Below are 14,258 nucleotides of genomic sequence, written 5' to 3'. Positions count from 1 at the left end.
TCTACTGTAGGCAATTGAAATTCACCTCAAATAGAGCGTTAAAGGCAGAAGAGATTTATTGTAAGGATAACAGGTATCTTACAGGGTCAAATAAAATACACACACACATCATATACACCCTCACGTGCACACCTGGATCTCAGAAACTTTAATAATCTGGCTCCCAAACTCCATTTCTTATTCTATTTTCTCTCCATTTCTTCCTTTTCCTTTTCTCTCTGTTCTTCTCTGTCCTTCGGTAAACTCGTCATCTTTCTTTCCTTGTCCTAATGGCAGGAAATGGTAACAGATGGCGGCTCCTCAATTCAATGGGGCAGCAGATTAATCTCGTCTCTTGGTTGATTCTAGAATCCTGTGGAAAGACTGAGTGGTTCCCCTAAGTCAAGTGCCCTCCCAGGTTTTAGCAGTGTGTGCGTGTGTTTGTGTATGTGTGTGTGTGTGGTGGGGGAAGGGGAGGGGATCGAGGAGGATGGGAGATCACACTGTAGTAGAAACTGCAGTGGTTTCCATGGGAATCCAGTTGGCTGAAGAGTTGCCATAAGAGACAGAGTCCAGAAAAGGGGAGGGGTGGTCAGTGGTGATCGCACAAATGAAGCAAAGCTAGTGGCTGCATGCGAGCCACGGGTAGTCCCCTCGTTAGAGGCTGTACAGTCCTAGTTCAGCAACATTTTCTTAGAAACCAGATTCCACCTCAGCATATGTTAGAAGCACATAAAATGAAGAACACACAAAAAAGCTACAAACATCTGTGAATGGGCTCCTGTTTCATCTCCTCTGGATTCGCTCCTGTGTAGCCTTTTGTCAATCAAATAGATGAGGCATCCCCTGCAAAGAGATCAGCCCTGTTTCGATGACATCTGGGGATTTCAGCTCCTGTTTGCAAGTTGAACAGTGAGCAGTTAGATTTTTAAGTTCCGTGGGGGTTCACTGGGTTGGGAAGTCAGAGGATGAAAAGGCCACCTGCCATCCCATAAACAAGACAAAAAAGGCCTCTCTCTCCCTACCTCTCTCGTCACTTCCATCTGGCAGGGAACAGCAGATGTTCAGCCTGAAATAAAAGGTGTCACATTTGCATGTGTGCACACACAGACACCAGCAGGCAGGGCTCAACTTACGTGCGTTCCCTGAGAATGAAAAACTGCCAACGCTCCATCCACCAGTAGTTCTTAACCCAGCCCTACTTGGAGAGACCCCGTCCTCCGTTCCCCACTGCATTCTCGACACCTGTTGAAGAGGGCGGGGTCTGTACTTATGGGCTATAGATCAGGGCAACAGCCCTGCCCTCCCGACAAAGGCTCCGTGATGATGTTGGTGCTGCTGGTGGTATAGTCGCTCCTGTGAACCAAAGTGTACCCTAAGCACTTTACAGACATGAACTTTTTTATTCTCATAGCACTCATGGAGATTGGTTGTTAAGTTCATGTACTAGATAAGAAGACTAGTGAAGGATAAGAGAAGGAAAAACCTGGTCCAGCGTCCCTCAGCAAGGAAGCAAGGGAAATCAGGACCTACAATTGCAGTCCCAAACCACCTGACTCTAAAACCCAACTGAAACTTAGTGGAAGTTTATCCATTGAAACAAAGAGAAATTCCAGCTCTGTCCCTCCATCGTTCGAGCGCTTTGGGCCGCCTATATTGTAGGCTAATGGAGCATTCTTGGGAATTAGGTTTCCGTAGGAAAACAAGCTTCACCTGCCAAGTGGATAAGTCAGAAATGGACCACAGATAGCAGCCCACTTTTGATTCATTCACTTCATTTGGCATGTTTCCCCTCAGTGGGAAAGCTTTTGAGAAATTAATCATAAGAATTCAACCACATTGTACGTGCTTTTCAGCCCACGATACACATCATTGTTCTTTGTTCTTCCCTTGCTCCACATTCAAGGGTAAACCTGTAAAATCTCCACTCGATTGTCATTTTCGATGTGCAAAATAGGATTTCAGTTTCTTTCCAGACTCAGTTTCATCCTTGTAAGAAGTTGGAAGCCTTCTTATTAAAATAAATAAATAAAAATCTCTTGAAGTATGACTATAACACGTTTGCCAACAAATAAAGCATTCTCAGTACTTCCTGTATGTATGTGCAGCTCTGCACGGGGATTGAGAGTAAAAGTGAATGAAGCAATATTTCAAATTTAGTTTTGTTCACGTTTCTCAGTCAGTCTGCAAATGCTTTTCCTGTGGATATGTTAGGACTTTTAAAAACATAATTTTACTCTGTTTTTTGTTGTTATTGTTGTTGTCCAAGAATCTGATCTCCTGGGACTTGTTAAAATAACCCTGAATGTCTTACTGCAGAAAATATTTCACTCTTTGGGCTACACTAGTCTGATCATGTTTCACGGGTCATCCCTGGGCGTGCGTGACATTCCCTCGAACTAATCCCGCTAATTCTTCCCCCCGATCCCAAACCCAGACTCCACTGTTACAGTATGGAGCCAGTGGGTGGTGGTATGATTAAAGCTGTGGTAAATGAGCTAAGTTAATGGAAATTAAATTAAAATCTAAAATGAATTACAAAATCCCAAGGTAAACATCTTTTTAGTGCTTTTCCCATGAAGTTCCCCAAAAGGATGTAGACCTCAGAGAGGAAGGCATATGGTGGGGACAGTCTGCTGACAGGGCAGCGCAGACCTTGCTCAGCAGGCAGAGCTGGGAGCCTCCGGTTTCATCAGATTCAGGGCATCCAAAAGCTCACCACTTAAACCCAGCAATCTGCAATGCCGAAACAGCGGCGGCTTTAACTAGTGGAAACAGTAGCCAAGTGGTCAGAAACATGAAGCAAAGACGACGCCAAGTTGGGGGGGTGGGGATTGAAGTACCTCGAAATGATGAATTGGAAGGCTAGCGTGCCGTCATAATGACAAATGGGTAAGGGTGGAGGGACCTGGGGAGATGCATTTCTGCCAAATGAACTGGGATTTAAAGGATTTGGTTTCCGTGTCATTGAGGAAAAATGATTAAGGAAAATTCTGAGATGAACATCTGCAAGATGCTAAGCTTTTAGTGATGTGGTAATCTCACTTACATTTTCCACCCTGAAGATTAAGCAGAACATATGGTGACCGATCTGTGTCACTGCATTTTGCCAGCGTTCATAAATCATCCCAAGTCTGACTAGCGTTCACGAAGCATATTTATATTTCTAGATTATACAGTTTACATTTTTCCTCTGAGGATCTTAGCCACCCTTTTTTCTTGTTGGTACAAAATGTTAGTAGCATCATTTATAGGGGAAAAAAATCCAAAATCTCAAAACGGGCTTCTGTCGAAAAGAACAGTGAATGGTGGGTATTAGAGTCAGTACATGTCCAAGTTACTTTCCTTCAGTGGGACCCCAGTTCCTCATCTCTGGGCCAAGAAACTGTATCAGTTGGATCAGGCTAAATGCTGTAACAAATAGCCCCAAGTCGCAGTGACCTGATACAGTACCTAGAATAAGATTCGTTCATACCACAATGTACAGATCATGGCTTTTCCCAGGGCAACTCAGGGATCCAGGCCACCTCTGCTCAGTGGCTCCATCATCTTCCAGGCCTCAGCATCCTCTGGAACTCAGAGTCCTCCCCTGGAGACTTGGTACCTCGCCAACCAACCAGCGGAGACAGAGAATGTGGAGGCCTTCCTTGCGCCACTGTAGGGCCAGACCTAGAAACAGCCCAGATCTCTGCTCACATGCCACTGGCCGCAGCCTGTCAGGTGGGTCAGCCTGGTTGCAAGCGGTCTGGGACATTCCATGAAGCCGTGTTTCTCAGAGGACGCAACTGGTGAACAACCAACCTATCTGGGCCACAGTCCCTCCTAGACTCATTTTTCCATTATTTTTTATTCCAGTTTAAGAAAACTTTTAAACACTGAGAAAGGTGTGCAACCGAATGAAAGTGTTTTTGCTTTTGCTCCACTTGTGATTTTACTATGGTGTTTTTACGTTGCCTTTAAATGAGAATGTGTTCTTCCAGAGAGACAGAATTGACACGCGTGACATCATTTAGTAATTTGAGGAAAATGTGAGGCGTGGAAAGCGAACGCAGCCTGCTGGCTACGTGAGTGTGCTGTCACTGTAAGAAAGCCTGGCCTGTGAGAATATGACTACCAAACTCATCGATAAATCGGAGGCTATTCGTACCTTGAAATATTTTCCCAATTCTTCTAAATAATCAACCAGAGTCACTTTTATGGTACCTTCCCAGGTAAGAGTAAATGTTTGTTTAGAAATTCTGAGTGAATTAGCAGAAAGGGAAGAGTGAGAGGAGGAGGAAAGCTTAAAGACAATGACTCAGAGTTATTGCCGAGTAGAAATCACACCTCCTGAAATCCTAATGGAAATGAATGGGAAAAATATGCCTTTTTCTGTGAGACGCCAAATGGCTCATTTTGGAAGCACGTTTATTACCTAAAAGGTAGTGTGCCCCTGCAGTCCAACTGAGGCCAAAACTGTTCCTTCAAAGGCCCCAACAGTCCCGATTTCCTGCAACCCCGCAAGAAACGACCTGACAAGCAAAGTTGACCTGGGAGATGAGACACGTGAAAGGCACAGATTCATATGAAGGTTACGAAAGCCTCGTCCTCCCCATGGACTCCCTTGTGCATATTTTGCGATCATGGAACAAACTGCTTTGAAACGTGGAGAGAAAAGTTTGTTCTAAAGGGCATTACATGTATACATTTCATGCGTGTAACTAAAAGAATGATGTCTTTGTATGAATCTATATAAATAACGGAGTCAGAGAGTTTTGTCAATTCAGAAAGAACCCCGCTATCAGTTCCGCCCATCCTAAATGGGTATTTACCCACCGCTCACATTTTTAGGAAGAGGAGTTCCTCCACGGATAGCACTGACTTCCCCCCGAAATGGAAATGGCCACTTAATGACTAGCTTTGCGTATGATAGCTCTCAACAGCTTGTCCACGTAGGAGAATTTCAGGAAAGGGGTTACAGCCTGGCCTCTCCTCACAGATTTCCTCCCCTAAATTCCTCCCTGTTCCTTTTCCAAGGTTGAGGAAAAGTCTATCCTCAATGGAAGCCCAGGCTCAAGTCACACATTTACGTAAGAAAAGCAACAGAAAGTGCCCATGACTGTGCCAGTAACTGGGAATGACTCCCATCGCAGGAAGCTGCTTCGGGCCAGAACGCCACTAGGAAAGAAGCCCAGAGTAAGAAACGTGATACACATCAGGCACATTTTCTCTGCGACAGTTTTTGATCTGGGAACTTCCTAGAGCACCACTGGGAGATGAGAAATGCCAAACCAGACACATTTCTTCCTACATTTCAGTGGCTTGCAAGCCCACCATGAATGCTCACAAAGACGTGTTTTTCGTCACTGTGTGAGTAGTCAATAGTGCTTCCTCCTTCTGGGGTTCCACACCTCACCTTTGAGTTCAAACCTTAACTTAAAGGAGCTCACCCTTATATCCGGTAACTGTGAGAGTTTCTTCCTCACCTAGAAATTGCCCGGTATTTGGTAAAAATGTGACTGCTGTGATGAACAACCTTCTTGCTTAGGTTTCAAAGATTTCTGTAATTTAAAAATGCTGGAGAGGCTGTGGAGAAAAGGGAACCTTCCTACACTGTTGGTGGGAATGCACTTTGGTGCAACCACTATGGAGGACAGTATGGAGATTCCTCAAAAGACTAAAAATAGACTTACCATATGAGCCAGCAATCCCATTCCTGGGCATATATCCAGAGGGAACTTTCATTCAAAAAGACACATGCACCCCAGTGTTCACAGCAGCACTAGTTACAATAGCCAAGTCATGGAAACAACTTAAATGTCCATCAGTAGATGACTGGATAAAGAAGTTGCGGTATATTTATACAATGGAATACTACTCAGCCATAAAAAAGAATAATATGATGCCAACTGCAGCAACATGGATGGTCCTAGAGATTATCATAATAAGTGAAGTAAGCCAGAAAGAGAAAGAAAAATACCATATGATATCATTTATATGTAGAATCTAAAGAAAAAAAAAAGACAAATGAACTTATTTACGAAACAGAAACAGACTCATAAACATAGAAAACAAACTTATGGTTGCCAGGGGGAAAGGAGGTGGGAAGGGATAAATTGGGAGTTCGAGACTGCAGATACTAGCTAACATACACAAAATAGATAAACAATAAGTTCATAATAAACAATAAGTTCATACTGTACAGCACAGGGAACTATAATCAATATCTTGTAGTAACTTAAGGTGAAGAAGAATATGAGAATAAACGTATGTATTTTACTATGTGACTGAAGTATTGTGCTGTACACTGGAAGCTGACACAACATTGTAAACTGACTACTTCAATAAAAATATATTTTAAATGTTTTTTTAAATCTTCAAAAAATGTATGCAAAAACGATGAATGCGTTTGGTTACATAGCAGCTGCCTGGAACCCCACTATTGGGGTCCTATATAGACCTCTTCTTATTTTCTGTAACTGAGTGAGCCTAACTCCATGGTTCACATACACAAAGTAGCTCATGTCTGTTTGCTGGTTCAGACTCTGTCTTGCATAGATCGGGCTGGTCAGCTTTTTCTCTTACAGCATAGAATTGACAACGGGCTTCCTAGGCAGCAAATTAGGCATTTTGCGTTAACTTTAAAAGTGCCGTCGGGAGTTGTGATGCGAGAAGTTCTCACAACAAATCGAACATATTTGTTCACCGACCTGGTTTGAAACACAAAGAGTGGTCAGCTCGTAGCCTGGAAATCTTATGAAACCAGCTTGTGTTTCCTCACAATTACAACACAGGTGGTTTTACAGGCTAACCAGGAGCCATTGCGCCCTAATTAGAAGCTGGTCATTGCGGGGGCCTGAGATCTCAGCTCCACATAATGAGGTTAAACTGTGTAAGTTTTTTTTAGCACTAATTACCCTGTTGAACTCCCAAATCATTGATTTGGTACATAGCTCCTTATGCCTAAAATCTTTAAAGGTGTGTGTCATTGCTGAGAGATTCCTAGTTAGTTTTCATCACACCAGAGTGTGTGTACTTGCTTCCTTTTTCTTTCTAGGATAATATGAACTACATATTAGTAAGTAACTCTCTCCCTCAAAATCATCCAGCGTTTCCAAGTTTTTAAATAAGTATTGAGCAATTCCTTTGGGTTTTCTTTTAATTCCAAAGCCTTGTTATTTATATATGTGAACTCAAAGATAGAAAGTTAAAAGCGTGCTTAAGTTAATTTGAATATATTGTCAATGTCTTGTTGGCTGTGTTCCTACCTATGGATAGTTTGCATGTGCCTTTTTGTTTAAGCAAAGCAGATAAAGGGGTTGAGAGGGGAAAGAATGGAATTCCAAGCTGTTACTTTATATGAAGTATTCTACCTAGTGCTGTGCAAAGAAATGTGTTTTTGTGGCATAGGATGACAGCCCTTCTGCTAGGAGAGCAATTTGGGGGAAACTTGTGTTTGAGAAGCTTAATAGCCTCCTTATTAAGAAGTCCTATATGGGAGGAGGGTAGAGTTCAGTGGTAGAGTGCATGCTTAGCATGCATGAGGTCCTGGGTTCAATCCCCAGTACCTCCATTAAAAAATAAATGAATAAACCTAATTACCTCCCCCTCAAAAAAATTTAACAAAAAAAGTTTCTTTAAAAAAAAGAATCCTTTTTTTAATTGGCTGTTGTACATTTCTCCTGATGGGACACCACATCAGATGTGGCCAACTGGGTCTCCAGGATTTGTTCAGTTTACGCATCTATATCTCATTTAGTCCTCAAAACGACTTTCGTTATTATCATCACTTTAGAGAGGAAGAATGGGACATAAAATTTTTTGTGTGAAGCCATTGAAATTCACTGCATTGTTTGTGGTCTCAGTATTACCCATCCTGTTACAATTAATCATATCCTTCCCAAGGTTACAGAGCTAATAAGTGATAAGCCTGGGACAAGTCCAGCTCTTACCCACAGTGCTCTGCTGCCTCCTCAGTGGGTCCCCTTCCCCACACACAGACCTTTCGTCGTAACACACATCAGTGAAGAGGTTCTGTGGTCCCTTCTGCACTGTAGGCTCAGGAGCTGGTTCTCTCACACTAGAAGTCAAGAGGCACTGAATTCAAGACTCAGTTACTTGTAGGGAGGGTAGAGCTTGGTGGTAGAGCACATGCTTAGCATGCTCGAGGTCCTGATTTCCACCTCCCAGTGCCTCCATTAAAAAAAATTTAAAAGACTCGATTACTTGGCTTGTCCTGCCCACACCAGAAGCAATAGCAATTGCCTTGGGGAAGAGAATTCTCCTCTAAGTCTTAATATTTTGTCTTGACCTCCAGACTCAGGATAAAATTGGGATGTTTCAAAATCATCAGTCTTTTCATTAAAATCTCACATCTGTTTCTAAGTTACTCAACAAGCCAAGGAAATAGAATGGAAACGATTACCCACTTAGGGTTTCAGACCAGCCTCTTCTTTTCAATGGTGGTGACCTTTCTGACTTGTTTAGTTGAAGATGGACGCTCCCCTATTCAAAGCCTATCCTTTCTCCAAAGGTTCCCCATCCCCCTTACCACCTGCTGCTCCTCTGATTCACTACTGGTTGGGGATTTGACAGTTGTTCATGGTTTTGTAACAGTGGACATGTTAACCAGGGGAATGACCGGGTTATTTGTGAGTACCTGTCATTCAGATTCTCTTTATCCCAAACAACCACCCGTGCTGATAGTGTTGCTGTCCAGTGAATAAGAGGAAATAGATGATAATCCCTTTTTTTGAACAGAGACACATGTTCCTTCCATCTGCACTGTGACTTAATCAATGCGGCATTATTAACAAGGCAGAGAATATCATGAATCAGAGAGAGGAGCCTTGTAAATCTCATCTCATTTCCCAGTTGAGCAGTCAGCTGCAGACCGCATCCCCACCGGGGTACTTTCATGTTTTAGGAGATTCCATTTGACAGGACATTTGCAGACCCACACAGGGTCTAATTAATCTGACCTGCAGACCAAGTAAAGGAAATAGATTTCCTACCTTCCTTGGGCCTCTGCCCCCCTGGGTTACAGCTAGGAGTCCTGAGTCTGTGTGGTGGGTTCCACTCACATTTGCTTCCTTCCTGCTTCATGAAGGTCGAGTTCTTAATGGTTTGGCCTCTTGAAAGGAGCTCGAGAGTGAAGAAAGGTTATTGGTGATGCTCACACTGCTGGAAACCCACGCAAGTTCCTTCTAGAAGTCGAGCATTAATCTTCCAGGAAAGGCCGGGTCCTAGACCTTACTGTCATAGAACCATCTGTCAGGATGTAACCAAGTCCAGTCTCATACTGCTCACTGCACAACGGGCCAAAAAATCGAGAGACGAGGTATTGGGGCAAGCAGCAGTGACTTTATTCAGAAAGCCAGCAGACCGAGAAGATGCGCACTAGAGTCTCAAAGAAGCCTCTTGCCTGGTTTTGAATGCTAGTTTCTTTTATAGAACAAAGAGGAGGTGAGGAGGTAAAATTAAAAAAGGGATAAGTTGTTGCAAATATTTCCTGGCTCCAGCCAGACTCTGGAGGGGATGTGCTAATTTCTTCTTTCCTGCAGCCATTTGCAGGTGGGCCTGGTTGGGATGTTTCCTGTGAGCTAAACAAAGGTATTTTAGCTTAAGGCTCAGGCATGGGAGGCAGGGTTCCCTGAGATGGGCCATTATGTGTTCTTTATGCCTCAGGCAACATCCCTTCAGTGATTAACTTGTAGCAAAAGCAACAGAAAACAAAGGTTCAAGTAAAAGAAACAGATCCAATATGAAGTCAGATTTGTTCTTGCCTATTACAAGAATTCAAAGGGATTTTAAGGGGGGGGGGTGGATTGATGAAAGAAATCAAAGAGCCCCCCCTTCCCACTAAAAGAATTTATGAAAATCCTAATAGCAGGAAAATTTACTGTTGAGAAACATAAGAACTTAAGGAAGAAACGAGTTGGGTGGCCAAAATCAGGTATAAGCCCGTGAAAGCTCCCGCAGAAGTGTCTTCATTCAACAAAACAGACATTAAAGAATGCAATGGGCATTTTTCACCTCTACAATTACTATGAATTTTAGTATGTTTGATTTCCATTCGCAATTCAAGTTCCATAGTACAATTTGAAGCCTTCTTTGCACAGTTAAAAAGCTGTGAATTTGTTTCTCTTTTTTGTAGCAAATTGTAGGAGGATAGAGAGAGCATTTCTCTTCTGGTCCTGGATGCCAGTGAGCAGTAGTTTTTCAGTTTACTCGTCTCCCCTCCCTGTTCCTGCTGGACTCACAGAGTGATGGAGTCATTTAGGTGGTTAGGACGGGGAAAGAAGAAAGGCTATTGAGAAAGTTTTTAAACCAACGTGCTATAGCCTAGGACATCTCTTTCCCAGTCTTCGAGGTTAGGAAGCCTCGCCTCTGTTCATAACCTTGTGCCTGGCCGTGTCCCCAGCACTTCTGCCCACACAGGGCTTCCTCCATCCTTGACAGGCTGATGGGGACCATCTTAAGGTGTGAATGGGCTGACCCTCAACCATCTTGATTTCTCTCAAGACTTTTATTGCAATGACCTCATTTCCTTCTCTTGTGTCTGACTTACTTCCCTTTATCTTCCCAACCTCTATTACTTCAGTCTTTTTAAAAATTACCCCCATTAGAAACCATCCACAGTTCGTCTTATTGTCTAAAAGGTGTAGAAACTCCATGTGGGAGGGACTCAAAATTGGACGGCCGCCTTCCTCAAAACAAACCTTTGAGTCTTCTAGTTGCTGGAACAAGAGAGTGGGGTCAGTAAACATTTTCCATCCAAAGGCTGTATCCATGTGTTTCACCCCCGTCCCCCCAGGGAAAGAATGCTAGAATTCATCAGATTTCCTGAAACATCTGTGACTCAGAAAATGTTAATGAGGTGCTTGGGTAACTGAGTGTCCAGAGTTTTTTTGGGTCTGCTTTGGGACCACATCAAACTTAATTAAATTCCACAGTATGTCAGGCATTTAGTCGTTCACCCTGAGAAACAGCATGAACTGTTGGAGAAGGTACCTGAGAAAACTCATGATCCTGCATGAGATACACTAAGAGTCAAGAGGGACAGCTTCTGGTAGGAGCCCTGCCGCTAACTTGCTGCATAAGTTGGGCAAGTCGCCTCATCTCCCTGGGCCACAGTGTCCCCATCTCTAGTGAGGGAGGTGGACTAACTCGGTGGTTTCAAACTTGACCTGGAGACCTGGGTCCCACTCACCACTGACTGAAAGGGACTTGCTGGAGTTGGTACTCTGCTGTCTGCTTTTTTAAGAAACGGTTCTCAAAGCATCCTGTTATCTGCCAGGTGTACAAACCATTGTAGCAGGGACACTCTAGGGTCACTTCTAGCTTTAAAATATTGGGTTTCCCTTAAACTAATATTCTCTGCACTCGGCAGAATCTAGAGTAGCATGAAGTATTAATGTCAACAGAATGAATATATCATAATACTCTTTTCAGTGCATGTGGTTAACACTGTATGTTACTGAAATCATTTATTCAGAGGGCATATCACAGTAGTGCTGGCTGTGTGATGTACACTTACCTTACAGGATTTGCAATGAAAATTAATAATGACTGGGGAGCATTTGACCGGTTGCTGAGCACATAGTGAGTACTTAGTGAATTGATAGCTTATAGGATGCCAGTAAGAGTGACATTGGTCATAATATCTCACTATTCAAAGTGTGCCCCCTTTAGGCCAGCAACAGCTATATTACCTGGGAGCTCATTGGAAATGCAGGGTCTCAGGCCCCACCCCAGTCCTCCTGAATCAGAACCTGCATTTTAACATCCCTAGGTGGTCTGTGTACACATAAAAGTTCGAGAAGCACTGATAGAGAACAACAGTCTTGGGGTTCAGCAACTTGGCAGAACTCACTAATAGTAAACCAGGGAGCTGGGAGTCACACCCACATCAGAAGAAACTAAGGCCAGTGCCTTCCTCGTATACCTTAGCGAGCATCTCTGAGCCGGTTTATTCAGGCTTCTTGAATACTATTGGGATGTTCTTTCTCTCATCCAAGCTATAACTGAAAGACTTTTTAAAAAAAACACCCATTTTTATGTCTACCACAGTAGCAACAGCACTGTAATTTTGTTTTATTTGTCACGTTTTTAATTATTCAGCTGTTTTATTTGTCACCATTTAGGGAATTATGACAAAACTTATGTCTACAATGCTCCTGATTAATGCATATTTAGGCAACTAAACAGATGTAGAATGGGCTGACTGCTTTGGTAAAATTAAACATTGATGAAACATATATTTGCACAGCAATAATGATGCTGGCATTTGTATAAATAATAACAGATCCACTTCCCTAATCATCTAGGAGAAAAAAACATCAAGGGGGTGACAGAATTACTGAATATATCTCACTTACCAGGCAGATCATTTTCAAGTGTAAGTTTTTTTTTCATGTGAATAAAATTATGTTAATTTATAGCATCTATTACCACTTTAAATTGAAAGAAGTGTGTTTGAGCAGAAAACAGCGTAGTTGAGACCTAAGTGTACTTCTAGGATATGTCACAATTTCCTGGCTTTCTTTGTGCATCATAGAAGGTGCAGTGTTTCAATGTATTCCTCCTCAGTTTCATAGTTTGATTTTATGCAAGATGTGTTTTGAGATCCAAGCTTAAGTGATTCTATGTTACACATTTGTTTTTCACATTTTTAACATCTCTGAAATAGGGATCTCTCATGATTGATGGCATGTCACAATTTGATTGATAGCATTTTGTTTTCCATTTTTCTTGCTTTTTACAATCAATTGGATCTTAAAATCAATTAAGTTGAGGATTAGGATCCCCAGTGAACTTAAGCCTAGTCCACAGGGAACATCACAGGGAGTAAAACAAATGGGACAGAAAGGCTTCATCAACTCCACCGTGGTCGAGTAAGAAGGGGAGATGGATAAATAGAAAGAAATGAGATTAAATAAGAAAAGACTCTATGCATTTCTGTTTTCACAGAGCCAAGAGAAAAATCACGGAAGATAATTTAGCAAAAGGGCAAGAAAGAGGAATAAGGAGATAGGAAACAAAAGGAGAGCAAATAAAGCATCGAGATGGAAACTGTAGCCCATGAGTCTGCTGTGACCATTGTTTCCTAGGTGTGGTGTCCCATACTAGACAGTCAACTTGTTGTTCCTTTTTTTTTCAGTCATATACACCTGTCAGTAGAGCTCCTGGGGGGTTGGCGTGTGGGAGGTGTCTCCAGCATCTTTCAGGAGGTGTTTTCTCTGGCCTACACGGGTGGGTGTGGGCCAGATGCCCCCCACATCCTCTGAACTTGCCTCTCTGTCCCCTGCCACCTATGTTTCACCCAGTCCCAAACTGTTACCCTAAAAAGTAAAGACCCAGATCTTGCCTACCCGAAAGATACGTTTACAGTCAGGCAGTGGTGCATCGTGTAGTGAAAGATTTTCAAAGATTTAGTTAAAAAGAAAAGTACGCCTCCAAGAACGGGAAGCAGGCTGAGCCAAGGGAGGAAAAGCGGCAGTTTTTGTCTCCCCTTTTCTCTTTCTGACACCCTCGTTTAGAGGTGGTCTCTTGATTGATTGACAGCTCTTGCCCCTGGAGTGCTGAGTCATGTTTGGCCCCTTTGCTCATGTCCTTACCGGTGACTCACACAGAAAAACCCAAGGCGGAGGGTCAGGGTGCCTAACTGCAATGTTAATTATAATACAGTGAGCATTGGTCATGTCCGGTTAAGTCATTGCTGTTGGTTCTTTCCGTTGTGGGTTTTGTCCAGCAAAAGTCCCACCGCGGAAGAGTGGTGTCAAGTCAAGAGAGTGAGAGGGAGCCGGAGATCAACTCCCCGAGCTCTTCCAAAGCTCTTGTGTTTATTGAGAATAGTCAAAGAATCGAAGTAAAACCTGTCACAGGAGTGAGTGAGGGTCATGGTGTACGTGCAGGGATGCAGGTCAGTAGTTTCAGTTTGTGAAAAAACAAATATTATCATCTTAATTTATACTTAGGGAGAAGGTTACAATATTGATGGTACAAATGGTTATTTTAAGCCTTAAACAATCATGAGCAAGGTTACAGTGTTCCAAACAATTGATAATGAAAACCGGACCACCCCAGAGTCTCTATACAATGATCAGAAATCATGTAAGCACACGAAGCAGCCCAGCTGTTCCCAGCTAAGAGCCAAGTCACAGTTTTCTGTGAGCGAGAGCAGCCCTTACTGTCCTCCTACGCCTGATGAGCGAAGCACGTCCTGCCAGTCAGGGCAGGGGACAAGTTATGGTTTTCCATAAGCACAAGCAGCCCTGAATCTATGACCTCAAACTAAG

The 14,258-nt window shown here is 42.9% G+C and overlaps 1 protein-coding gene across 1 annotated transcript in view; it reads left to right on the top strand.

Moving 5' to 3' along the window:
• KCNH8 (potassium voltage-gated channel subfamily H member 8) overlaps positions 1–14,258 on the top strand; it is a 353,104-nt gene that overhangs the window by 300,966 nt on the left and 37,880 nt on the right. The gene's annotated exons all lie outside the window — the stretch shown is intronic.

Source organism: Camelus bactrianus, chromosome 1 (assembly GCF_048773025.1).
Source record: "Camelus bactrianus isolate YW-2024 breed Bactrian camel chromosome 1, ASM4877302v1, whole genome shotgun sequence".
NCBI classification, from domain to species: Eukaryota; Metazoa; Chordata; class Mammalia; order Artiodactyla; family Camelidae; genus Camelus; species Camelus bactrianus.
The sequence above is the reverse complement of the archived record's forward strand: the minus strand, read 5'-3'. Positions and strand labels throughout refer to the sequence as shown.